This window comes from Cornus florida, unplaced genomic scaffold, assembly GCF_030987335.1.
Source record: "Cornus florida cultivar Cherokee Brave unplaced genomic scaffold, ASM3098733v1 CherokeeBrave_3.0.0_Hap2_Chr03, whole genome shotgun sequence".
NCBI lineage: Eukaryota > Viridiplantae > Streptophyta > Magnoliopsida > Cornales > Cornaceae > Cornus > Cornus florida.
In genome coordinates, this window is record NW_026775573.1 from 23,245,826 (window position 1) to 23,273,605 (window position 27,780).

At 35.7% G+C, this 27,780-nt stretch overlaps 1 long non-coding RNA gene across 1 annotated transcript; it reads left to right on the plus strand.

Annotated features, from left to right (window-relative positions):
• Nucleotides 1-1,341: 1,341 nt before the first annotated feature.
• LOC132299947 (uncharacterized) lies at nucleotides 1,342-24,828 on the plus strand. Its single transcript, XR_009480234.1, has 2 exons — nucleotides 1,342-1,749; nucleotides 24,329-24,828. It is a non-coding gene; the product is annotated as an uncharacterized LOC132299947 (long non-coding RNA).
• Nucleotides 24,829-27,780: the final 2,952 nt, after the last annotated feature.

Genomic DNA, 27,780 nt, shown 5'->3' on the forward strand with positions numbered 1-27,780 from the left:
CACAGATGTCAAGTTGCACGTGTGTCTAGTAAAATGTGATTAGTCAAACTATTATTACTAGCTCAAAAAACATATGAAATTTGTTCATGGGAAATTATCATCCTTTGAATAAATGGACCGATTTGGATAAAGCCATTGAAGATGAGTAGGAATATCCCTTTTTTGTTGACTTTTAGCCCTTAAAATCAAGTATTGAAAATAAAGCCCAAACTATTATCCTATGTAATTTAGTAGTATTTTTTCGCCATATAAAATTTAATATTTTTATAAAGAAATATATTTTATTAAATTTGAAATAAAATCAAATTTTATTGGGATAAAAAATTGATAATCAAATTCTTTTGAGATTTAAAATTGGAATTAAAAAAGAATTAGAATTCAATTGTAAATGAAATGAAATTCTATTATTAAAAAGAAATAAATTTTGTAGAGTTGATTTTAATAAGTTAAAATTATAAAGACACAATGGTTACTTTTAAAAGTGACTAGATTAATGTAACCAAGCTAAAAGATATCTAGATTGGCAGACCTGGTATATATGGTAATATGTTGCCAAATTGTGGTTGTCTATATAACTACTAGTCTTCTCAATGAATTTGGTTCACTTTGACCAATACATCATCATGGGTTTTTCCTAATGGCTGGTGGTGGGCCATGCTTTATTTCAAATTATAAAAAAGTAAATGGAACGATGCCATCATTATACACACCTTTCTCTACTTGACCGTGATTTTCAGTAAGAAGGTTTTGGAGAAGACGAGGTTCTTCACGCATTCGTTTTGCATAGAAACCTCTTAAATTTTAAAAAAAAAAAAAAAAAAAAAAAAAAAAAAAAAAAAAAAACTCACGAGTCTTCTCACAAAAGAGACCTCTTAAAAGCATATAAATAAATAAATATTTATGTATATATATAATAATTTATTTATACGTAGACAGTCGAACATTATTTTCTTGCTCCTTAATGGAAAATGGACACACCGACTTTTTTTTTTTTTGTTAAAAGGGTAAGCTATGGACACGCCGACTTAATTACATATAAGATGAAATAAAAGAAAGCATTTAATGCCTCAGTCAGTCTAGCCACTTGTATTATAGAAAATTGAGTGTTAGCTTCCACATGCTTGCATTATAAATAAATACCCCTCCTACTCAACCTTATCATTACACCACACATTTCTCTTCTAACAACAGTACTTGTTTTCAACATGGTAGACAGCTGCTTGTCATTGTCATTGAGAAACGTGTGTGTGTGTGTGTGTGGTAGTAGTGTGTATATATATTATAATGTGTGTATATATATATATATAATAATAATAAATATGTGGTTGGTGGGTTACCAGCTGTAACCCACTCACCACAATTATAGTCGAGTAAGTGGATGCCATCATTATACACACCAAATAGGGTAGAGTAAATGGATGCCGACCCCGAATCCCATTCTTTTAAGCAAAATCTTCCAGAAACCTCCGATTGACATGGTCGCTGCTCTGTTGGGTCTGATTACTTTCAAGTACTTTTCTAACTACGTGTGTGGCTGGTGGTTTAGCATGACGTTTCACTCTCTGCTCCTAAAGATCTTAATCTTCTTGAAGTTGTGCGTGATTGAATTTTCCAATCGTTTCAGTTGTTCTTGACTGAGTTTTTTTCCATTTATTTGTAAATACATCATACTGAGCTTAAAATTCAGAAGAGCTTTTTTGGTTACCATGCTTCGCCTCTGCTACAGCGTGCAAGTTTCTTGGAGACCAGGTATATTCTTATCATTCTTTTGGCTACTGCACTCTCACCATACTTCAACTCTCTTCTTTTTCCATTTTAAAGTCATTCACAAACGATATAAACACCCATACTCCTTTTGCCTCTCCACCCCTTCTTCTGCTGTTTGTTATTGTTATTGTTATTGTTTTTCCCTCCTTGCTCCACATCTTCTTCTTCTTCTAGTAATCAGTATAGACCACCCAACGCAACCACAACCACAACTGTAATACCCCTAATTTTAAAAAGGATATAATGGAAATTTAATTAATTATTTATGTGCATTTTAAATTGATAAATTGATTATTTGTTTTGTGTGCATTTAAATATGATTTATCTGGCTAAGTGGTTAATTGTTTTACTTGTTTAAAATTGGTATTGTGTATTTGTTTTATATTGTTTATTTATTTTAACTTAATTACGTGCAATTGGGATTTATTTTATTTATTTGATTAATTGGTATTTTTTTTTATTATTACGTGTTTTTAAATGGTTTGTGTGACTTATTTGATTTAAGTTATATGGTTGTAGTTATATTTACGTTTAGGGTTTTGGTGTTAAGTATTTTTGTTGGCCGACTTATACTTGGGCTGGAATTAGGATTAGGGTTTTTTGCATGAGTCTATATATATAGAAAAATATTTGTCTGCAAGACACCCTTTTCACGTAATAATCTGGAAAAGTAAACAGAGGGAAACTAGAGAAGAGAGAAACAGAGAGGTTTGAGGGGAAAAACACAGAGGGACACAGAGAGAATCAATTAAGCTTTCATCTATGGACTAAAGGTGTACCATAGAGGAAGGAAGAGGTTGATGCTGAGATAGAACTGGAGCAGTAGGAGAGTTGCCGGTAGTCTACAGTTCGTCGGACTAGTTAGCAACGGCGTTGAAAGGTTTCAAACCGAAACCTAAAGGCAAGTTTCATTCTATCTCCTTCCTGTAAACTTGTGTTCTGTGCATTCTCTATAGTCTCCAGGAATCTAATTTAATTATTAAAATGGATGTTTATGTGTGATAGAGTCTCTGTACAATTTTAAACCCCTATTCCCTTTTGAAACTATGAACTGTTGTGTTTTGGTTTTAAATTTTTTTGTCATTAATTTCACAAGAGAATTTGAGGAGTTTCTAGGATTTAATGAACTTGAATTGAACCCTAGGAATGTAAGAAAAATTCTAGAATGGAAGGTTGAACTTCGCCGGACGCGAAGAAGATAAACGGAGAAAACATAAACTGTTGCGTTCATGGTTTAAGCTTTTGCTAGGTAATTCATGCTGGAATAAAAGAAGTTTCTAGGCTTGTTAGTACTTAATTTGAACCTTAGAAATCTTTAACAAAAGGTGGGACAGAGGGCGGAGGCTTTGCCGGACACGAAGAAGGCAACACAGAGGAAGTAAAGAAGGAAAAACGGAGGCTGGGGAAGTGGAGGCGGCTCCACACTTCAATGGAGGCGGCTCCATTGAAGTGGAGCCGGCTCCATAAAGAGTTGAGGCGGCTCAACTTAAAATTGGAGCCGGCTCAACTTAAAATTGGAGGGGGCTCCAATTTTATAAAGTGCCAGTACGTGAATTTTGTGATTTCAGGGCTCCAGTGTGTGTTTAAACTTGGTTTAATGGATTTGAATGATGTAATTAAATAGGATTATACCCAAGAATGATTAATTCTACCCATGAATAATTAATTCATGCTAGGAACTTGATCAACTTGGGATTTAAAATTAAATTCACATGCGGTTTACGGCTTGGAAGAAATTAAATTGCTTGTCGTGATGTTTAAGCAAATTTAATGGAGAGGTTTTAAAATGATGTATTTAATTTATTAAAAGACCTAGAATTATTGGTTGAGGCTATGGGAGTGGATGTCATGACTTTTAATTATTAATTAAGCATGCAGTTAAGGAGGGTGGAAGGGTTAATTTCTAGCGTGGTACTAGTAAATTAAACGGACTAAAATAAAAGTTGTTTTTGTGAGGTTATATAAATGAAATATATAATGTATGGGTCCCAGGAATGTTGGTTTCTACTACAGTTATAGACATCATGAAATTTAGATACTAAATTATATGCTGTCAGGAGCAGTGGAAGTTGTAATTGCTAGTCTTGCTTTAGAAAACTAAATGGACTAGCATGGAGGTGGTTTTGGCATTCAAAAAAAAAGTGTTCAGTTTTTATATCTGAGTATCATTAGATCATGCTTCGGACTTATAGTTGGGGATTAAATAGTCGCCATGAGAATTAAATATTAATTTACATGCCGACAAGGATTGAGGAGGATTTATATGCTAGTCTTCGTTTTAATAATGTAAATGAACTAGTATGGATGTATTGGTTGGGAATTCTAGTATAATGTGCAGTTTATAATTCTGTTTTTCATTATATTATGTTATGGATGATAATTGCTGAACTGTCATAATTTCTGTTCTGTTAATTATATGAAAATGGATGGCTTAAATTGTTTATCAGTACTTTAACAATTTAAAAGGAGGATCTATGATTATAATCATATACTGGATGCATAATAGGATCTTAATAATATCGGTTTTCTATTATGCTAGTTTCTGAATTTATTTGATGTTCTAATGAATGTGCATCGTTTATGGATCATTTGCATTATATGTACCGGTATGGGACGGTGACATATCAGGGATGGATTAGATCAAAAAGCTAAGTCCTACCCCTTCTTACATACGGAATGGATTAACTAAAATAGTTAACTCCTACATGGATACATGTCCTGTCAACTAAAACAGTTGAACGACATAATAGATGCTTGTTTTATCTTTCGGCATTAGGAAGGAATTTATATATATATTTATGGTACTGTGATACGAGCTTGAGTCTCCTGATCATGGTTAGGGTGCGTATATCGTAAAGGTTGAGTAGCTAGATATAGCAAATATTCCCTGGTAGGTCTAGGTACTTGGCCGCTGAAAAACGTGTTTTATAGGTCACCTTCTACCCAGGCTGAACTATGCTATAGGCTAGTGAGCATCCTATAGTGTGTATTTATATATCTATGGACTATTGTAGATATTGCCGAGCTATCTAGGATGTATCTGCGTATCGGGTTTATGTACGGATTGTAGTAGGATGGAACTTGCATGTGGGCCTGACCCACCTTTATTTTTTTCAGGTATTCGTGAGTACCAGGCTCAGGGTTTGATCGTGGTGATGCAGATACAGTCACTCACTCTTCCGACTACATAGGATTTTCTTTCTTATTTTGGTTTTGGATTTTAATTCTGTAAATGTTTTACCAGTTGGAAATATTAGGGGTCCACTAGATGGATTCCCGAGTTGTACGGATTGGAAAGTTTATTTATATTAAAACTTTTATTTTGGAGGTTTTACAATTAGAATTCTTTTCAGCGTATCATTATTTTATTCTTAATTCAGTTTTATTCTTGCTTGTTTATATATTGATTGTCTGGTATCCCTCGGATCTGTGTCCGGACTTGATCACCCGTGGCTCTAGAATCGAGGGGTATCACAGTTGGTATCAGAGCACTCCAGGTTCTAGTGTCCTTAGGAGTGTCTTTCGTCAGAAGTCTTCCGCGTTGCGTCTCTTAAAATTTAGAGCTATGTTAGGATTCATTGTACTCTTTTACGGTTCGTTAGGAGGAGCAGCTGATGTCAATTATATTCTATAAGTATAGAATGGTTGACACTAGAAGGAGGATGGGGTCCGCAGCAACAGCGATTCAGACCCAAAGGAGTAAAGGAGTATGTTATCAAGTTCTTTATCAGAAGCAGAACTCAGGATCAAAGGTTTAGTTTCGGTTGGCATTACTTTTAGAGGTATAGGCCAAGGAAGAATTTAGGAGTGTGTTTGAGGTCACCGCATGAAGGGACCAACACGATTGCAGTTGTTCTCGTAAAGGAGACAAACGGGGAATAGGAGTCCTAAGAGGATTCTAGTGGAGAAAATTGTAGCATACCCCAGAAAGAGGGTATTGAATCTTGTCAATAAAGGATCGCGAGAGGGTGATGTTGTTCGCTAATAAAATAGTGAACGATACTTATAGGGTTGGTGTGGATAGTTAACCTTTTGGGTTACCTTTAAAGGAGGTAGATAAAGGAACTCTTCAGGGGTTCAGGAATCGGATGGAGTTCTTCTCAGAACGAGGCAATGATTTTATATCACGTTCCGGGAAGTGTGGGAATTAGGTTGTAATGGTCTAAGTTGTTTTCTTAAAGCTACAATTAGATTGGTGCATTTCGTATATAAGGAGGATGAAGGTTAAGCCTTTGGAATTTGCTGAAGCAAATGGATGTTGTTATAAGCTATGAGTTGAGCTATGTTTCGAGGTTGGGTGATTACCTCCGAAACTGTAGAAAGGAGATTATGAACTAATCAGGTAAAGTTGATTTCTAAAAGAAATTTTCTTTGCTAGGAGGAACGATGTTTTACGTAGGAGTTTATTGTGTTTTATTGTGTGTGCTTTATGTGTTTCTTTTTCGTCAAGTATCAGTTAATTACCGTTTTAGAGGAATAGCGTTAATTATGCTAGGATTGTAGGCATGTGATCATAGGATTTGGTTAGTATATCTAAGTTTAGTCAATCAAATGAACCTAGACATGCGTGGTTGTAGCATGTGTTCAGGATGGGATAAGAAAAAAAAAACCAGCAGTTTTGAGTCAAATGATATAGATTCAGTGGATAAGCTGTAACGTCATGCTGGTTTATCGAAGGAACTGGCTTGGCTGAATATCTTCTAGGAAAATTTTAAACAGGTGTTCCTAAGTCAGTAAGAGGATTTAGGTACTGGTTTAAGTACTTGTTGAAATGACACCGACAGAGGTTAGTAGACGAATTTACTAGTCATCAGTAAATTCTTAATCAAGAATTTTTCTCATCAGGGGGGTGTCATTAGGAGGAGGTGCTGGCGATGCATATCAAGGAGGAGGCAGAGTCACTCAATTGCACAAATAATATGGAAATTTTTTTTTTAGGTTACCGTTCGCAACAAATAGTTGTTGCTCGGAAATTTTTGACTATTTGGAGGATGAAAAGATTTCCATATGCGGTTGCAGTTAGACGGGATGTCTACTAGCCACTTATTTATGTTAGAAAGGTAAGATGTCAAAGACTTGAGGATGAGACCAAACATCTAATATCCGTCTCAAAGTCTGATATCTGGTACATAATCTAGATGGACCGTCAGAGATCATTAGATCCTTGCGGCCACTTCTCATGCTAGAACGGGACTGACAGAGTAGTTTCCACGGACTTAGATGAGAGATTACTGATTCTACACAAAGGTTAGGATTCTGGTTGGGAGATCGTTGACTGATAAACTTAAATCAGTTTCATTTTGTCTATTTTGGGAACTAGTAAGATATCAGTTCCTACGAATAGCGCGGATCACGAGATGGCTTAGATGGATAGATGTGGTGATTCACACTTTGCTTTAAGCAACGTCTGGTGGAAGTGATAGGGCAGAGGATGATCTTATCAACCGGTATGGCAATTGAACCTTCGGTGGTTATTGCGCAAACCGTTGTGGTTTAACATGTGGAAATTATAACACCTACTGTTACCAGGGAAATGGAAGTGGTCAACTTAGAATATTTGGCGTTTCTTATCAGTTGTACATTACGCTGATAATGGAGGTATAGCATGTGGTTATTCAATATGGAAGATAACTGCTGCTATGTCAAAGGAGCTTTCTGAAGGTGTTGGAGCAACAACTATGCTTTGCATCTCTAGACGGGAAATTGGACCGCGATATTCTATTTAATCATGGCAAATATGCTTAGGATATGTATCCTAGGTTGGCATGGGTAATTGAAAGTGTTACTTACCATTTCAGATATTATCTGTGTTATTGTTGGCACAAGGAGGTTCGTGCGACAATGTTTGGGATTTTAGATAGTCGGGTTGTGTCGATCTCTTAATGGTTGGTCCGACATGGAAGCGAAGTTATCTGATAAGACCTTGACTTTATGTAAGGATACATTGGAGAACCATGCTCTCTTTTGGTACTGAGTGCTCACGGTTTGGAGGCGACAGTGGGATTTTGTAGCTAGTTAAACTCGTACATGGGAGTTTTCTATCAGGGAAGGGTTGTTTGAGCGGTTTTCCGTATCAGAAGCAATGTGTTTTGGAGGAAAGTCAGTTTTCTGTATCGCACTGACTCTTCACGGGTATTGGTTATTGGTTTCGGCAGTAGCCTATTGTTTAGCGTTACCAACTTGTTAAGCGCTGGATGCATAGGACTTTTAGGTGTTAGTTCTATGGAATTGGAAGGACGAGGGATGGTTACCCTTCATTAAATATTGGGTAAGATTGGATCGTTGCTAGATACAATCTAGGAGTTGCATATTTATGCTATTTCTTAAACATAGGAATATTGTATATGGTTGGATGTGTTGGAATTTGGGTAGCGCTCATCTAAAGGGGCTGTGCCACACGAAAACGGAAATGAATTTTGCAAAGATATTAATTCAGAGTTTCGTGAATTCCGAGGACGGAATTCCTTTTGTTAGGGGGGAAGAATGTAATACCCCTAATTTTAAAAAGGATATAATGGAAATTTAATTAATTATTTATGTGCATTTTAAATTGATAAATTGATTATTTTTTTGTGTGCATTTCAATATGATTTATCTTGATAAGTGGTTAATTGTTTTACTTGTTTAAAATTGGTATTGTGTATTTGTTTTATATTGTTTATCTATTTTAACTTAATTACGTGCAATTGGGATTTATTTTATTTATTTGATTAATTGGTATTTTTTTTTTATTATTACGTGTTTTTAAATGGTTTGTGTGACTTATTTGATTTAAGTTATATGGTTGTAGTTATATTTACGTTTAGGGTTTTGGTGTTAAGTATTTTGGTTGGCCGACTTATACTTGGGCTGGAATTAGGATTAGGGTTTTTTGCATGAGTCTATATATATAGAAAAATATTTGTCTGCAAGACACCCTTTTCACGTAATAATCTGGAAAGGTAAACAGAGGGAAACTAGAGAAGAGAGAAACAGAGAGGTTTGAGGGGAAAAACACAGAGGGACACAGAGAGAATCAATTAAGCTTTCATCTATGGACTAAAGGTGTACCATAGAGGAAGGAAGAGGTTGATGCTGAGATAGAACTGGAGCAGTAGGAGAGTTGCCGGTAGTCTACAGTTCGTCGGACTAGTTAGCAACGGCGTTGAAAGGTTTCAAACCGAAACCTAAAGGCAAGTTTCATTCTATCTCCTTCCTGTAAACTTGTGTTCTGTGCATTCTCTATAGTCTCCAGGAATCTAATTTAATTATTAAAATGGATGTTTATGCGTGATAGAGTCTCTGTACAATTTTAAACCCCTATTCCCTTTTGAAACTATGAACTGTTGTGTTTTGGTTTTAAATTTTTTTGTCATTAATTTCACAAGAGAATTTGAGGAGTTTCTAGGATTTAATGAACTTGAATTGAACCCTAGGAATGTAAGAAAAATTCTAGAATGGAAGGTTGAACTTCGCCGGACGCGAAGAAGATAAACGGAGAAAACATAAACTGTTGCGTTCATGGTTTAAGCTTTTGCTAGGTAATTCATGCTGGAATAAAAGAAGTTTCTAGGCTTGTTAGTACTTAATTTGAACCTTAGAAATCTTTAACAAAAGGTGGGACAGAGGGCGGAGGCTTTGCCGGACACGAAGAAGGCAACACAGAGGAAGTAAAGAAGGAAAAACGGAGGCTGGGGAAGTGGAGGCGGCTCCACACTTCAATGGAGGCGGCTCCATTGAAGTGGAGCCGGCTCCATAAAGAGTTGAGGCGGCTCAACTTAAAATTGGACCCGGCTCAACTTAAAATTGGAGGGGGCTCCAATTTTATAAAGTGCCAGTACGTGAATTTTGTGATTTCAGGGCTCCAGTGTGTGTTTAAACTTGGTTTAATGGATTTGAATGATGTAATTAAATAGGATTATACCCAAGAATGATTAATTCTACCCATGAATAATTAATTCATGCTAGGAACTTGATCAACTTGGGATTTAAAATTAAATTCACATGCGGTTTACGGCTTGGAAGAAATTAAATTGCTTGTCGTGATGTTTAAGCAAATTTAATGGAGAGGTTTTAAAATGATGTATTTAATTTATTAAAAGACCTAGAATTATTGGTTGAGGCTATGGGAGTGGATGTCATGACTTTTAATTATTAATTAAGCATGCAGTTAAGGAGGGTGGAAGGGTTAATTTCTAGCGTGGTACTAGTAAATTAAACGGACTAAAATAAAAGTTGTTTTTGTGAGGTTATATAAATGAAATATATAATGTATGGGTCCCAGGAATGTTGGTTTCTAGTACAGTTATAGACATCATGAAATTTAGATACTAAATTATATGCTGTCAGGAGCAGTGGAAGTTGTAATTGCTAGTCTTGCTTTAGAAAACTAAATGGACTAGCATGGAGGTGGTTTTGGCATTCAAAAAAAAAGTGTTCAGTTTTTATATCTGAGTATCATTAGATCATGCTTCGGACTTATAGTTGGGGATTAAATAGTCGCCATGAGAATTAAATATTAATTTACATGCCGACAAGGATTGAGGAGGATTTATATGCTAGTCTTCGTTTTAATAATGTAAATGAACTAGTATGGATGTATTGGTTGGGAATTCTAGTATAATGTGCAGTTTATAATTCTGTTTTTCATTATATTATGTTATGGATGATAATTGCTGAACTGTCATAATTTCTGTTCTGTCAATTATATGAAAATGGATGACTTAAATTGTTTATCAGTACTTTAACAATTTAAAAGGAGGATCTATGATTATAATCATATACTGGATGCATAATAGGATCTTAATAATATCAATTTTCTATTATGCTAGTTTCTGAATTTATTTGATGTTCTAATGAATGTGCATCGTTTATGGATCATTTGCATTATATGTACCGGTATGGGACGGTGACATATCAGGGATGGATTAGATCAAAAAGCTAAGTCCTACCCCTTCTTACATACGGAATGGATTAACTAAAATAGTTAACTCCTACATGGATACATATCCTGTCAACTAAAACAGTTGAACGACATAATGGATGCTTGTTTTATCTTTCGGCATTAGGAAGGAATTTATATATATATTTATGGTACTGTGATACGAGCTTGAGTCTCCTGATCACGGTTAGGGTGTGTATATCGTAAAGGTTGAGTAGCTAGATATAGCAAATGTTCCCTGGTAGGTCTAGGTACTTGGTCGCTGAAAAACGTGTTTTATAGGTCACCTTCTACCCAGGCTGAAATATGCTATAGGCTAGTGAGCATCCCATAGTGTGTATTTATATATCTATGGACTATTGTAGATATTGCCGAGCTATCTAGGATGTATCTGCGTATCGGGTTTATGTACGGATTGTAGTAGGATGGAACTTGCATGTGGGCCTGACCCACCTTTATTTTTTTCAGGTGTTCATGAGTACCAGGCTTAGGGTTTGATCGTGGTGATGCAGATACAGTCACTCACTCTTCCGACTACATAGGATTTTCTTTCTTATTTTGGTTTTGGATTTTAATTCTGTAAATGTTTTACCAGTTGGAAATATTAGGGGTCCACTAGATAGATTCCCGAGTTGTACGGATTGGAAAGTTTATTTATATTAAAACTTTTATTTTGGAGGTTTTACAATTAGAATTCTTTTCAGCGTATCATTATTTTATTCTTAATTCAGTTTTATTCTTGCTTGTTTATATATTGATTGTCTGGTATCCCTCGGATCTGTGTCCGGACTTGATCACCCGTGGCTCTAGAATCGAGGGGTATCACAGTTGGTATCAGAGCACTCCAGGTTCTAGTGTCCTTAGGAGTGTCTTTCGTCAGAAGTCTTCCGCGTTGCGTCTCTTCAAATTTAGAGCAATGTTAGGATTCATTGTACTCTTTTACGGTTCGTTAGGAGGAGCAGCTGATGTCAATTATATTCTATAAGTATAGAATGGTTGACACTAGAAGGAGGATGGGGTCCGCAGCAACAGCGATTCAGACCCAAAGGAGTAAAGGAGTATGTTATCAAGTTCTTTATCAGAAGCAGAACTCGGGATCAAAGGTTTAGTTTCGGTTGGCATTACTTTTAGAGGTATAGGCCAAGGAAGAATTTAGGAGTGTGTTTGAGGTCACCGCATGAAGGGACCAACACGATTGCAGTTGTTCTCGTAAAGGAGACAAACGGGGAATAGGAGTCCTAAGAGGATTCTAGTGGAGAAAATTGTAGAATACCCCAGAAAGAGGGTATTGAATCTTGTCAATAAAGGATCGCGAGAGGGTGATGTTGTTTGCTAATAAAATAGTGAACGATACTTATAGGGTTGGTGTGGATAGTTAACCTTTTGGGTTACCTTTAAAGGAGGTAGATAAAGGAACTCTTCAGGGGTTCAGGAATCGGATGGAGTTCTTCTCAGAACGAGGCAATGATTTTATATCACGTTCCGGGAAGTGTGGGAATTAGGTTGTAATGGTCTAAGTTGTTTTCTTAAAGCTACAATTAGATTGTTGCATTTCGTATATAAGGAGGATGAAGGTTAAGCCTTTGGAATTTGCTGAAGCAAATGGATGTTGTTATAAGCTTTGAGTTGAGCTATGTTTCGAGGTTGGGTGATTACCTCCGAAACTGTAGAAAGGAGATTGTGAACTAATCGGGTAAAGTTGATTTCTAAAAGAAATTTTCTTTGCTAGGAGGAACGATGTTTTACGTAGGAGTTTATTGTGTTTTATTGTGTGTGCTTTATGTGTTTCTTTTTCGTCAAGTATCAGTTAATTACCGTTTTAGAGGAATAGCGTTAATTATGCTAGGATTGTAGGCATGTGAACATAGGATTTGGTTAGTATATCTAACTTTAGTCAATCAAATGAACCTAGACATGCGTGGTTGTAGCATGTGTTCAGGATGGGATAAGAAAAAAAAAACCAGCAGTTTTGAGTCAAATGATATAGATTCAGTGGATAAGCTGTAACGTCATGCTGGTTTATCGAAGGAACTGGCTTGGCTGAATATCTTCTAGGAAAATTTTAAACAGGTGTTCCTAAGTCAGTAAGAGGATTTAGGTACTGGTTTAAGTACTTGTTGGAATGACACCGACTGAGGTTAGTAGACGAATTTACTAGTCATCAGTAAATTCTTAATCAAGAATTTTCTCATCAGGGGGGTGTCGTTAGGAGGAGGTGCTGGCGATGCATATCAAGGAGGAGGCAGAGTCACTCAATTGCACAAATAATATGGAAATTTTTTTTTAGGTTACCGTTCGCAACAAATAGTTGTTGCTCGGAAATTTTTGACTATTTGGAGGATGAAAAGATTTCCATATGCGGTTGCAGTTAGACGGGATGTCTACTAGCCACTTATTTATGTTAGAAAGGTAAGATGTCAAAGACTTGATGATGAGACCAAACATCTAATATCCGTCTCAAAGTCTGATATCTGGTACATAATCTAGATGGACCGTCAGAGATCATTAGATCCTTGCGGCCACTTCTCATGCTAGAGCGGGACTGACAGAGTAGTTTCCACGGATTTAGATGAGAGATTACTGATTCTACACAAAGGTTAGGATTCTGGTTGGGAGATCGTTGACTGATAAACTTAAATCAGTTTCATTTTGTCTATTTTGGGAACTAGTAAGATATCAGTTCCTACGAATAGCGCGGATCACGAGACGGCTTAGATGGATAGATGTGGTGATTCACACTTTGCTTTAAGCAACGTCTGGTGGAAGTGATAGGGCAGAGGATGATCTTATCAACCGGTATGGCAATTGAACCTTCGGTGGTTATTGCGCAAACCGTTGTGGTTTAACATGTGGAAATTATAACACCTACTGTTACCAGGGAAATGGAAGTGGTCAACTTAGAATATTTGGCGTTTCTTATCAGTTGTACATTACGCTGATAATGGAGGTATAGCATGTGGTTATTCAATATGGAAGATAACTGCTGCTATGTCAAAGGAGCTTTCTGAAGGTGTTGGAGCAACAACTATGCTTTGCATCTCTAGACGGGAAATTGGACCGTGATATTCTATTTAATCTTGGCAAATATGCTTAGGATATGTATCCTAGGTTGGCATGGGTAATTGAAAGTGTTACTTACCATTTCAGATATTATCTGTGTTATTGTTGGCACAAGGAGGTTCGTGCAACAATGTTTGGGATTTTAGATAGTCGGGTTGTGTCGATCTCTTAATGGTTGGTCCGACATGGAAGCGAAGTTATCTGATAAGACCTTGACTTTATGTAAGGATACATTGGAGAACCATGCTCTCTTTTGGTACTGAGTGCTCACGGTTTGGAGGCAACAGTGGGATTTTGTAGCTAGTTAAACTCGTACATGGGAGTTTTCTATCAGGGAAGGGTTGTTTGAGCGGTTTTCCGTATCAGAAGCAATGTGTTTTGGAGGAAAGTCAGTTTTCTGTATCGCACTGACTCTTCACGGGTATTGGTTATTGGTTTCGGCAGTAGCCTATTGTTTAGCATTACCAACTTGTTAAGAGCTGGATGCATAGGACTTTTAGGTGTTAGTTCTAAGGAATTGGAAGGACGAGGGATGGTTACCCTTCATTAAATATTGGGTAAGATTGGATCGTTGCTAGATACAATCTAGGAGTTGCATATTTATGCTATTTCTTAAACATAGGAATATTGTATATGGTTGGATGTGTTAGAATTTGGGTGGCGCTCATCTAAAGGGGCTGTGCCACACGAAAACGGAAATGAATTTTGCAAAGATATTAATTCAGAGTTTCGTGAATTCCGAGGACGGAATTCCTTTTGTTAGGGGGGAAGAATGTAATACCCCTAATTTTAAAAAGGATATAATGGAAATTTAATTAATTATTTATGTGCATTTTAAATTGATAAATTGATTATTTGTTTTGTGTGCATTTAAATATGATTTATCTGGCTAAGTGGTTAATTGTTTTACTTGTTTAAAATTGGTATTGTGTATTTGTTTTATATTGTTTATTTATTTTAACTTAATTACGTGCAATTGGGATTTATTTTATTTATTTGATTAATTGGTATTTTTTTTATTATTACGTGTTTTTAAATGGTTTGTGTGACTTATTTGATTTAAGTTATATGGTTGTAGTTATATTTACGTTTAGGGTTTTGGTGTTAAGTATTTTGGTTGGCCGACTTATACTTGGGCTGGAATTAGGATTAGGGTTTTTTGCATGAGTCTATATATATAGAAAAATATTTGTCTGCAAGACACCCTTTTCACGTAATAATCTGGAGAGGTAAACAGAGGGAAACTAGAGAAGAGAGAAACATAGAGGTTTGAGGGGAAAAACACAGAGGGACACAGAGAGAATCAATTAAGCTTTCATCTATGGACTAAAGGTGTACCATAGAGGAAGGAAGAGGTTGATGCTGAGATAGAACTGGAGCAGTAGGAGAGTTGCCGGTAGTCTACAGTTCGTCGGACTAGTTAGCAACGGCGTTGAAAGGTTTCAAACCGAAACCTAAAGGCAAGTTTCATTCTATCTCCTTCCTGTAAACTTGTGTTCTGTGCATTCTCTATAGTCTCCAGGAATCTAATTTAATTATTAAAATGGATGTTTATGCGTGATAGAGTCTCTGTACAATTTTAAACCCCTGTTCGCTTTTGAAACTATGAACTGTTGTGTTTTGGTTTTAAATTTTTTTGTCATTAATTTCACAAGAGAATTTGAGGAGTTTCTAGGATTTAATGAACTTGAATTGAACCCTAGGAATGTAAGAAAAATTCTAGAACGGAGGGTTGAACTTCGCCGGACGCGAAGAAGATAAACGGAGAAAACATAAACTGTTGCGTTCATGGTTTAAGCTTTTGCTAGGTAATTCATGCTGGAATAAAAGAAGTTTCTAGGCTTGTTAGGACTTAATTTGAACCTTAGAAATCTTTAACAAAAGGTGGGACAGAGGGCGGAGGCTTTGCCGGACACGAAGAAGGCAACACAGAGGAAGTAAAGAAGGAAAAACGGAGGCTGGGGAAGTGGAGGCGGCTCCACACTTCAATGGAGGCGGCTCCATTGAAGTGGAGCCGGCTCCACAAAGAGTTGAGGTGGCTCAACTTAAAATTGGAGCCGGCTCAACTTAAAATTGGAGGGGGCTCCAATTTTATAAAGTGCCAGTACGTGAATTTTGTGATTTCAGGGCTCCAGTGTGTGTTTAAACTTGGTTTAATGGATTTGAATGATGTAATTAAATAGGATTATACCCAAGAATGATTAATTCTACCCATGAATAATTAATTCATGTTAGGAACTTGATCAACTTGGGATTTAAAATTAAATTCACATGCGGTTTACGGCTTGGAAGAAATTAAATTGCTTGTCGTGATATTTAAGAAAATTTAATGGAGAGGTTTTAAAATGATGTATTTAATTTATTAAAAGACCTAGAATTATTGGTTGAGGCTATGGGAGTGGATGTCATGACTTTTAATTATTAATTAAGCATGCAGTTAAGGAGGGTGGAAAGGTTAATTTCTAGCGTGGTACTAGTAAATTAAACGGACTAAAATAAAAGTTGTTTTTGTGAGGTTATATAAATGAAATATATAATGTATGGGTCCCAGGAATGTTGGTTTCTAGTACAGTTATAGACATCATGAAATTTAGATACTAAATTATATGCTGTCAGGAGCAGTGGAAGTTGTAATTGCTAGTCTTGCTTTAGAAAACTAAATGGACTAGCATGGAGGTGGTTTTGGCATTTAAAAAAAAAGTGTTCAGTTTTTATATCTGAGTATCATTAGATCATGCTTCGGACTTATAGTTGGGGATTAAATAGTCGCCATGAGAATTAAATATTAATTTACATGCCGACAAGGATTGAGGAGGATTTATATGCTAGTCTTCGTTTTAATAATGTAAATGAACTAGTATGGATGTATTGGTTGGGAATTCTAGTATAATGTGCAGTTTATAATTCTGTTTTTCATTATATTATGTTATGGATGATAATTGCTGAACTGTCATAATTTCTGTTCTGTCAATTATATGAAAATGGATGGCTTAAATTGTTTATCAGTACTTTAACAATTTAAAAGGAGGATCTATGATTATATTCATATACTGGATGCATAATAGGATCTTAATAATATCGGTTTTCTATTATGCTAGTTTCTGAATTTATTTGATGTTCTAATGAATGTGCATCGTTTATGGATCATTTGCATTATATGTACCGGTATGGGACGGTGACATATCAGGGATGGATTAGATCAAAAAGCTAAGTCCTACCCCTTCTTACATACGGAATGGATTAACTAAAATAGTTAACTCCTACATGGATACATGTCCTGTTAACTAAAACAGTTGAACGACATAATGGATGCTTGTTTTATCTTTCGGCATTAGGAAGGAATTTATATATATATTTATGGTACTGTGATACGAGCTTGAGTCTCCTGATCACGGTTAGGGAGCGTATATCGTAAAGGTTGAGTAGCTAGATATAGCAAATGTTCCCTGGTAGGTCTAGGTACTTGGCCGCTGAAAAGCGTGTTTTATAGGTCACCTTCTACCCAGGCTGAACTATGCTATAGGCTAGTGAGCATCCTATAGTGTGTATTTATATATCTATGGACTATTGTAGATATTGCCGAGCTATCTAGGATGTATCTGCGTATCGGGTTTATGTACGGATTGTAGTAGGATGGAACTTGCATGTGGGCCTGACCCACCTTTATTTTTTTCAGGTGTTCGTGAGTACCAGGCTTAGGGTTTGATCGTGGTGATGCAGATACAGTCACTCACTCTTCTGACTACATAGGATTTTCTTTCTTATTTTGGTTTTGGATTTTAATTCTGTAAATGTTTTACCAGTTGGAAATATTAGGGGTCCACTAGATGGATTCCCGAGTTGTACGGATTGGAAAGTTTATTTATATTAAAACTTTTATTTTGGAGGTTTTACAATTAGAATTCTTTTCAGCGTATCATTATTTTATTCTTAATTCAGTTTTATTCTTGCTTGTTTATATATTAATTGTCTGGTATCCCTCGGATCTGTGTCCGGACTTGATCACCCGTGGCTCTAGAATCGAGGGGTATCACAGTTGGTATCAGAGCACTCCAGGTTCTAGTGTCCTTAGGAGTGTCTTTCGTCAGAAGTCTTCCGCGTTGTGTCTCTTAAAATTTAGAGCTATGTTAGGATTCATTGTACTCTTTTACGGTTCGTTAGGAGGAGCAGCTGATGTCAATTATATTCTATAAGTATAGAATGGTTGACACTAGAAGGAGGATGGGGTCCGCAGCAACAGCGATTCAGACCCAAAGGAGTAAAGGAGTATGTTATCAAGTTCTTTATCAGAAGCAGAACTCGGGATCAAAGGTTTAGTTTCGGTTGGCATTACTTTTAGAGATATAGGCCAAGGAAGAATTTAGGAGTGTGTTTGAGGTCACCGCATGAAGGGACCAACACGATTGCAGTTGTTCTCATAAAGGAGACAAACGGGGAATAGGAGTCCCAAGAGGATTCTAGTGGAGAAAATTGTAGCATACCCCAGAAAGAGGGTATTGAATCTTGTTAATAAAGGATCGCGAGAGGGTGATGTTGTTCGCTAATAAAATAGTGAACGATACTTATAGGGTTGGTGTGGATAGTTAACCTTTTGGGTTACCTTTAAAAGAGGTAGATAAAGGAACTCTTCAGGGGTTCAGGAATCGGATAGAGTTCTTCTCAGAACGAGGCAATGATTTTATATCACGTTCCGGGAAGTGTGGGAATTAGGTTGTAATGGTCTAAGTTGTTTTCTTAAAGCTACAATTAGATTGTTGCATTTCGTATATAAGGAGGATGAAGGTTAAGCCTTTGGAATTTGCGGAAGCAAATGGATGTTGTTATAAGCTATGAGTTGAGCTATGTTTCGAGGTTGGGTGATTACCTCCGAAACTGTAGAAAGGAGATTGTGGACTAATCGGGTAAAGTTGATTTCTAAAAGAAATTTTCTTTGCTAGGAGGAATGATGTTTTACGTAGGAGTTTATTGTGTTTTATTGTGTGTGCTTTATGTGTTTCTTTTTCGTCAAGTATCAGTTAATTACCGTTTTAGAAGAATAGCGTTAATTATGCTAGGATTGTAGGCTTGTGATCATAGGATTTGGTTAGTATATCTAACTTTAGTCAATCAAATGAACCTAGACATGCGTGGTTGTAGCATGTGTTCAGGATGGGATAAGAAAAAAAAAAAACCAGTAGTTTTGAGTCAAATGATATAGATTCAGTGGATAAGCTGTAACGTCATGCTGGTTTATCGAAGGAACTGGCTTGGCTGAATATCTTCTAGGAAAATTTTAAACAGGTGTTCCTAAGTCAGTAAGAGGATTTAGGTACTGGTTTAAGTACTTGTTGGAATGACACCGACAGAGGTTAGTAGACGAATTTACTAGTCATCAGTAAATTCTTAATCAAGAATTTTTCTCATCAGGGGGGTGTTATTAGGAGGAGGTGCTGGCGATGCATATCAAGGAGGAGGCAGAGTCACTCAATTGCACAAATAATATGGAAATTTTTTTTTTAGGTTACCGTTCGCAACAAATAGTTGTTGCTCGGAAATTTTTGACTATTTGGAGGATGAAAAGATTTCCATATGCGGTTGCAGTTAGACGGGATGTCTACTAGCCACTTATTTATGTTAGAAAGGTAAGATGTCAAAGACTTGAGGATGAGACCAAACATCTAATATCCGTCTCAAAGTCTGATATCTAGTACATAATCTAGATGGACCGTCAGAGATCATTAGATCCTTGCGGCCACTTCTCATGCTAGAGCGGGACTGACAGAGTAGTTTCCACGGATTTAGATGAGAGATTACCGATTCTACACAAAGGTCAGGATTCTGGTTGGGAGATCGTTGACTGATAAACTTAAATCAGTTTCATTTTGTCTATTTTGGGAACTAGTAAGATATCAGTTCCTACGAATAGCGCGGATCACGAGACGGCTTAGATGGATAGATGTGGTGATTCACACTTTGCTTTAAGCAACGTCTGGTGGAAGTGATAGGGCAGAGGATGATCTTATCAACCGGTATGACAATTGAACCTTCGGTGGTTATTGCGCAAACCGTTGTGGTTTAACATGTGGAAATTATAACACCTACTGTTACCAGGGAAATGGAAGTGGTCAACTTAGAATATTTGGCGTTTCTTATCAGTTGTACATTACGCTGATAATGGAGGTATAGCATGTGGTTATTCAATATGGAAGATAACTGCTGCTATGTCAAAGGAGCTTTCTGAAGGTGTTGGAGCAACAACTATGCTTTGCATCTCTAGACGGGAAATTGGACCGCGATATTCTATTTAATCATGGCAAATATGCTTAGGATATGTATCCTAGGTTGGCATGGGTAATTGAAAGTGTTACTTACCATTTCAGATATTATCTGTGTTATTGTTGGCACAAGGAGGTTCGTGCAACAATGTTTGGGATTTTAGATAGTCGGGTTGTGTCGATCTCTTAATGGTTGGTCCGACATGGAAGCGAAGTTATCTGATAAGACCTTGACTTTATGTAAGGATACATTGGAGAACCATGCTCTCTTTTGGTACTGAGTGCTCACGGTTTGGAGGCGACAGTGGGATTTTGTAGCTAGTTAAACTCGTACATGGGAGTTTTCTATCAGGGAAGGGTTGTTTGAGCGGTTTTCCGTATCAGAAGCAATGTGTTTTGGAGGAAAGTCAGTTTTCTGTATCGCACTGACTCTTCACGGGTATTGGTTATTGGTTTCGGCAGTAGCCTATTGTTTAGCGTTACCAACTTGTTAAGAGCTGGATGCATAGGACTTTTAGGTGTTAGTTCTATGGAATTGGAAGGACGAGGGATGGTTACCCTTCATTAAATATTGGGTAAGATTGGATCGTTGCTAGATACAATCTAGGAGTTGCATATTTATGCTATTTCTTAAACATAGGAATATTGTATATGGTTGGATGTGTTAGAATTTGGGTAGCGCTCATCTAAAGGGGCTGTGCCACACGAAAACGGAAATGAATTTTGCAAAGATATTAATTCAGAGTTTTGTGAATTCCGAGGACGGAATTCCTTTTGTTAGGGGGGAAGAATGTAATACCCCTAATTTTAAAAAGGATATAATGGAAATTTAATTAATTATTTATGTGCATTTTAAATTGATAAATTGATTATTTGTTTTGTGTGCATTTAAATATGATTTATCTGGCTTAGTGGTTAATTGTTTTACTTGTTTAAAATTGGTATTGTGTATTTGTTTTATATTGTTTATTTATTTTAACTTAATTACGTGCAATTGGGATTTATTTTATTTATTTGATTAATTGGTATTTTTTTTATTATTACGTGTTTTTAAATGGTTTGTGTGACTTATTTGATTTAAGTTATATGGTTGTAGTTATATTTACGTTTAGGGTTTTGGTGTTAAGTATTTTGGTTGGCCGAATTATACTTGGGCTGGAATTAGGATTAGGGTTTTTTGCATGAGTCTATATATATAGAAAAATATTTGTCTGCAAGACACCCTTTTCACGTAATAATCTGGAGAGGTAAACAGAGGGAAACTAGAGAAGAGAGAAACAGAGAGGTTTGAGGGGAAAAACACAGAGGGACACAGAGAGAATCAATTAAGCTTTCATCTATGGACTAAAGGTGTACCATAGAGGAAGGAAGAGGTTGATGCTGAGATAGAACTGGAGCAGTAGGAGAGTTGCCGGTAGTCTACAGTTCGTCGGACTAGTTAGCAACGGCGTTGAAAGGTTTCAAACCGAAACCTAAAGGCAAGTTTCATTCTATCTCCTTCCTGTAAACTTGTGTTCTGTGCATTCTCTATAGTCTCCAGGAATCTAATTTAATTATTAAAATGGATGTTTATGCGTGATAGAGTCTCTGTACAATTTTAAACCCCTGTTCGCTTTTGAAACTATGAACTGTTGTGTTTTGGTTTTAAATTTTTTTGTCATTAATTTCACAAGAGAATTTGAGGAGTTTCTAGGATTTAATGAACTTGAATTGAACCCTAGGAATGTAAGAAAAATTCTAGAACGGAGGGTTGAACTTCGCCGGACGCGAAGAAGATAAACGGAGAAAACATAAACTGTTGCGTTCATGGTTTAAGCTTTTGCTAGGTAATTCATGCTGGAATAAAAGAAGTTTCTAGGCTTGTTAGGACTTAATTTGAACCTTAGAAATCTTTAACAAAAGGTGGGACAGAGGGCGGAGGCTTTGCCGGACACGAAGAAGGCAACACAGAGGAAGTAAAGAAGGAAAAACGGAGGCTGGGGAAGTGGAGGCGGCTCCACACTTCAATGGAGGCGGCTCCATTGAAGTGGAGCCGGCTCCACAAAGAGTTGAGGCGGCTCAACTTAAAATTGGAGCCGGCTCAACTTAAAATTGGAGGGGGCTCCAATTTTATAAAGTGCCAGTACGTGAATTTTGTGATTTCAGGGCTCCAGTGTGTGTTTAAACTTGGTTTAATGGATTTGAATGATGTAATTAAATAGGATTATACCCAAGAATGATTAATTCTACCCATGAATAATTAATTCATGTTAGGAACTTGATCAACTTGGGATTTAAAATTAAATTCACATGCGGTTTACGGCTTGGAAGAAATTAAATTGCTTGTCGTGATGTTTAAGCAAATTTAATGGAGAGGTTTTAAAATGATGTATTTAATTTATTAAAAGACCTAGAATTATTGGTTGAGGCTATGGGAGTGGATGTCATGACTTTTAATTATTAATTAAGCATGCAGTTAAGGAGGGTGGAAGGGTTAATTTCTAGCGTGGTACTAGTAAATTAAACGGACTAAAATAAAAGTTGTTTTTGTGAGGTTATATAAATGAAATATATAATGTATGGGTCCCAGGAATGTTGGTTTCTACTACAGTTATAGACATCATGAAATTTAGATACTAAATTATATGCTGTCAGGAGCAGTGGAAGTTGTAATTGCTAGTCTTGCTTTAGAAAACTAAATGGACTAGCATGGAGGTGGTTTTGGCATTCAAAAAAAAAGTGTTCAGTTTTTATATCTGAGTATCATTAGATCATGCTTCGGACTTATAGTTAAGGATTAAATAGTCGCCATGAGAATTAAATATTAATTTACATGCCGACAAGGATTGAGGAGGATTTATATGCTAGTCTTCGTTTTAATAATGTAAATGAACTAGTATGGATGTATTGGTTAGGAATTCTAGTATAATGTGCAGTTTATAATTCTGTTTTTCATTATATTATGTTATGGATGATAATTGCTGAACTGTCATAATTTCTGTTCTGTCAATTATATGAAAATGGATGACTTAAATTGTTTATCAGTACTTTAACAATTTAAAAGGAGGATCTATGATTATAATCATATACTGGATGCATAATAGGATCTTAATAATATCAATTTTCTATTATGCTAGTTTCTGAATTTATTTGATGTTCTAATGAATGTGCATCGTTTATGGATCATTTGCATTATATGTACCGGTATGGGACGGTGACATATCAGGGATGGATTAGATCAAAAAGCTAAGTCCTACCCCTTCTTACATACGGAATGGATTAACTAAAATAGTTAACTCCTACATGGATACATATCCTGTCAACTAAAACAGTTGAACGACATAATGGATGCTTGTTTTATCTTTCGGCATTAGGAAGGAATTTATATATATATTTATGGTACTGTGATACGAGCTTGAGTCTCCTGATCACGGTTAGGGTGCATATATCGCAAAGGTTGAGTAGCTAGATATAGCAAATGTTCCCTGGTAGGTCTAGGTACTTGGCCGCTGAAAAGCGTATTTTATAGGTCACCTTCTACCCAGGCTGAACTATGATATAGGCTAGTGAGCATCCTATAGTGTGTATTTATATATCTATGGACTATTGTAGATATTGCCGAGCTATCTAGGATGTATCTGCGTATCGGGTTTATGTACGGATTGTAGTAGGATGGAACTTGCATGTGGGCCTGACCCACCTTTATTTTTTTCAGGTGATCGTGAGTACCAGGCTTAGGGTTTGATCGTGGTGATGCAGATACAGTCACTCACTCTTCCGACTACATAGGATTTTCTTTCTTATTTTGGTTTTGGATTTTAATTCTGTAAATGTTTTACCAGTTGGAAATATTAGGGGTCCACTAGATGGATTCCCGAGTTGTACGGATTGGAAAGTTTATTTATATTAAAACTTTTATTTTGGAGGTTTTACAATTAGAATTCTTTTCAGCGTATCATTATTTTATTCTTAATTCAGTTTTATTCTTGCTTGTTTATATATTGATTGTCTGGTATCCCTCGGATCTGTGTCCGGACTTGATCACCCGTGGCTCTAGAATCGAGGGGTATCACAACAACCCAGAGTCCCACAACGTACTAGAGAACAAATCATTAAAGAAATCAAAATCAAAGAATAGTTGTACCTATTGTGGCTTGGCCTTTATGTTTCTTCATTGATTGTCATATTTTCCTTATGATACGGCCTTAGGGTGAATAGGTATTTGGTCCTTGTCCCAAATGACAAGGGATGTTTGAAATTCGAACCACCCACGCCCAACCAAGAAAAAAGTATGAAGATTGCTTCTATCTCTATTTGTGTTATATGCTGTTTATTTCTTCTATTTCAGGGACCTCTGAGAGCATTTTGGATGTATATACATGCTCTCCCTAAAATGGTAAGATATTGTATTGGTCTAACTTTCAACTTCCTATTTGCCTACGTGTTGGTGATGGCTGATAGCCAACCATTCTGGTTCATTTTTGTCACGGGTCTGGCACTCCACCTTTTGGTAGCATTAAAAGTTATCATGCGCCAATAAAACATTTGGTGAAGGCTGCCTGTTTCTACGGACCAAGTGCAAGAAGTTTATCATCAAGCCGCAGCCTAATTTCCAGAATTCGGAATTCCTTCATAGGCAGGGAAGGTGACACTGGCAGCAGTGAGAATGATGCGAAGCATTTATTCATTTTTGCAATCCGTTGGCATTTTTGAAGTACTAATTATGTTTTTAATTATACTATTTAATATGCAGGTACTTTTCCTTGCTTTCTGTGTTTTTTCATTTTACAGGTAAAACTTTCATTTTTCATACAAAAGTAACCATAGTAATACGCAGTTACTTATTAATTTCTTGTTTTCTGTTTTTTTCATTTTACAGATAAACTTTCATTTTACATACAAAAGTGACAATGATAATATGCAGTTACTAATTCCTTGCTTTTATTTTTTCAATTTACATACAAAAGTGACCATGGTTGATGCGACTATTCATGGTTTAGGATGGATTGACCAAATTGAAAATAAGCTACCTATAATTTTACATGTGTAATTACCGAACCGATTTAATTTAATTTGTAATTTTTTTCAGTGAGTACTTGGTGAAATTCTCTTCTTATTTGAATGTTGGTGAATCTTGCTTAAATTTGATGCACACTTATTAGCTTCTTCTTTTTTTCCTTCACCGGGATAGTCTTTTATGTGATATAAAATGATTTTTTTTTTTATCTTATCTCGCTTGTGAAGTTTAAAAAAACGGTTAGTTCTTGATTATTTAGGGGCAAGGCGTCAATATATATTTTAATAGTTATTTTTTAATATTAAATAAATACCTTTTTAATATTATATATTAATGTACTAATGAAACTCTTTGTTATATTATATTAATGTTTTGAAACACTTGATTGACTTGAGGTTTGTAATTACTAAGTTTCCTTGAGAATATATATATATACAGTATAACACTTTGATTGGCAGCTAATTTTATTGTTTCACCAAGCCAACAAATAAGGCACAGAGTTTTCATCAGGCTATACCGAGTTAGTTTGGGTTGGACCAAAACAGATTTTAGATCGAATATTCGGCATAACGGAAGACCTGAGGCCCAACAGAAAAAACATTGTCTCCGCTGAAAAATCACTGGAAGTCTGGAACCATGAGAAAAATTATTTTATATATATATATATATTACAAATACAAAAATTTATGTTATGTGCATTCCCAGCTCAATGAGAGAATATGAGAGTTAAATCGTACCATATATATATATATATTGTACCATTAAACAGGTTTATTCTAACAAATAATGATCAAATTTTGGTTCAATAAGTTGAGAATTTATATAATTTGATCTGCAATAAAAGAACTATAACTATATTGACTACAAAATATAATTTCAATAGAATTTGAGAAATGTTTGTTTCAAAATTTTAAAATAATTTAAATTTTTTTTAAAATCTAGGAAATTATTTTTAAAAAATTAAAAAATAATGTTAAACGTGCATGGGTGACCCCTATTGTTTGAGGAGCCTACTAAGGCGAGCTATTTAAATGATACGTTTACCAAAGGTCATTGGGTACTTTTTTAACATAATTGTTTGATAATTCTATTATCTAAACAGATTAAGTATTTATTCAATTAAGTAAGTTTAAGATTCAACTCTTACAATTTTTAGTAATTCATTTTCAATTTTATTAAACACAGTAATCAATTTTCTTTTGATAAATGATGCCTGTATCAATTTTCCGTAGGTGAAATTGTGTTAAGTTAGTTTAATGATCATTTGAAAACTATCATGTATAAGGCAAACATCTATAAATAAATTTTACTATTTCTCATTCATATTTTGATTCTTTTTCCTACTCAAACTTTAGAGTTCAATTAAGTTTTTTTTTTTTTTTTTTTCCCAAAAAATAAGTGAATAAAATAAAGAAAAAGAAATAATAACAATATATTTAAAGTTTACTCCAAGGCTCAAACAAACGGCCCACAGCCAAAGGGTTCAGCTACAGAAAAAGAAAAAGAAAAACAAAACAAAACAAAATAAAAAGGGCCAACAAAATATGGCCCAATTCTATAAAGGACATAAGAAGAAACCAGCCCAACCCAGGCCCATAACAGTTCAAAATAATTGAAATTAATTCAAAGAATTAACTTCTCGGTTAAAATTTATTATGACTTCGTCTAGTCGAACAATGAATCATCAACATAAATAGATACTGGAAATCTCCTCTCATAAATCAAAGCTATCTATCTATATATACACACACAAAAGCTAAATATCTGGTTTTTTTAATATCTGGTTTCAAACTAAAGAGCAGATAACTAATTATTTCTTGCAAATGCAATAAACAAGCAGATCCAGGCAATTAACTGGGAATACAACATGTTATTTTAAATGGGCTATGGGAGATCCCATGGCAGCAAATGCATTATGATTCTACCTGCATAGAAAGATAAATGTTGAGGTTGAATTTCGCCGCGGTCTAATACGACACCGTTTCCTGCAAAATAAGGATGGCAAAGTCAAACACCGGTGTGGTGCCGGCCGTTGACCCTCCGATGATCAAGTTAGCAAGGATTCTCGATAGAGAATTTTAATCGTAATTTGCTTAGTAGGAGTTTTTTTGTGTGTACCTTATTCCCGAGTCGTCTTTGTATTTATAGTCACTTCCCTTATTCTTGATAAGGGAATTTCATCGTCCTTAGCTCATGGAGCCTACCTCGTGGAAATCCTATTCTTGATAAGATTTGAGCTTACCCCATGACAAATCCTATCCTAGATGCGATTTGTCATCATTCTTATCTAATAGAATGGTTATCCTTAATAACGAGATATTATCGTCTGAGAGTTGGAGAAATCTGGTGACCGGTCAATATTTAATTCCCTTTTTTGTTAAGTCAAGATAGGTTAGGGTTATTTTTCCCTATTAGTTGCCCCCTATTTCTGGGTACGTGGTGGACCAAGGAAATACTTTCTATATTCCATTTGTTTCCTTTTTACTACAGGCCCCTTCCATATTGTAGTAGGACTCCTTTACAAGAACTTCACTGTTACTTGAAAAAGAATTTTCTTTCCTATAAATAAATAAATATATTTATTTATTTATTTACCTTCCTTTTCTTTTTGGTCTGAAATCCTCCAAACTGGATCCTAACTGTGAGTTTATTGTGGATCGTTGTAGATACGTAATTAGGTCAAGTTGTCTCTACCAGGTTATTGGTGTAATTCCAAAGTGGTTTCGCTATTTTCGCGATATCCGATACCTCATCATGTTCATGCAGAAAAATAACTTAAATAC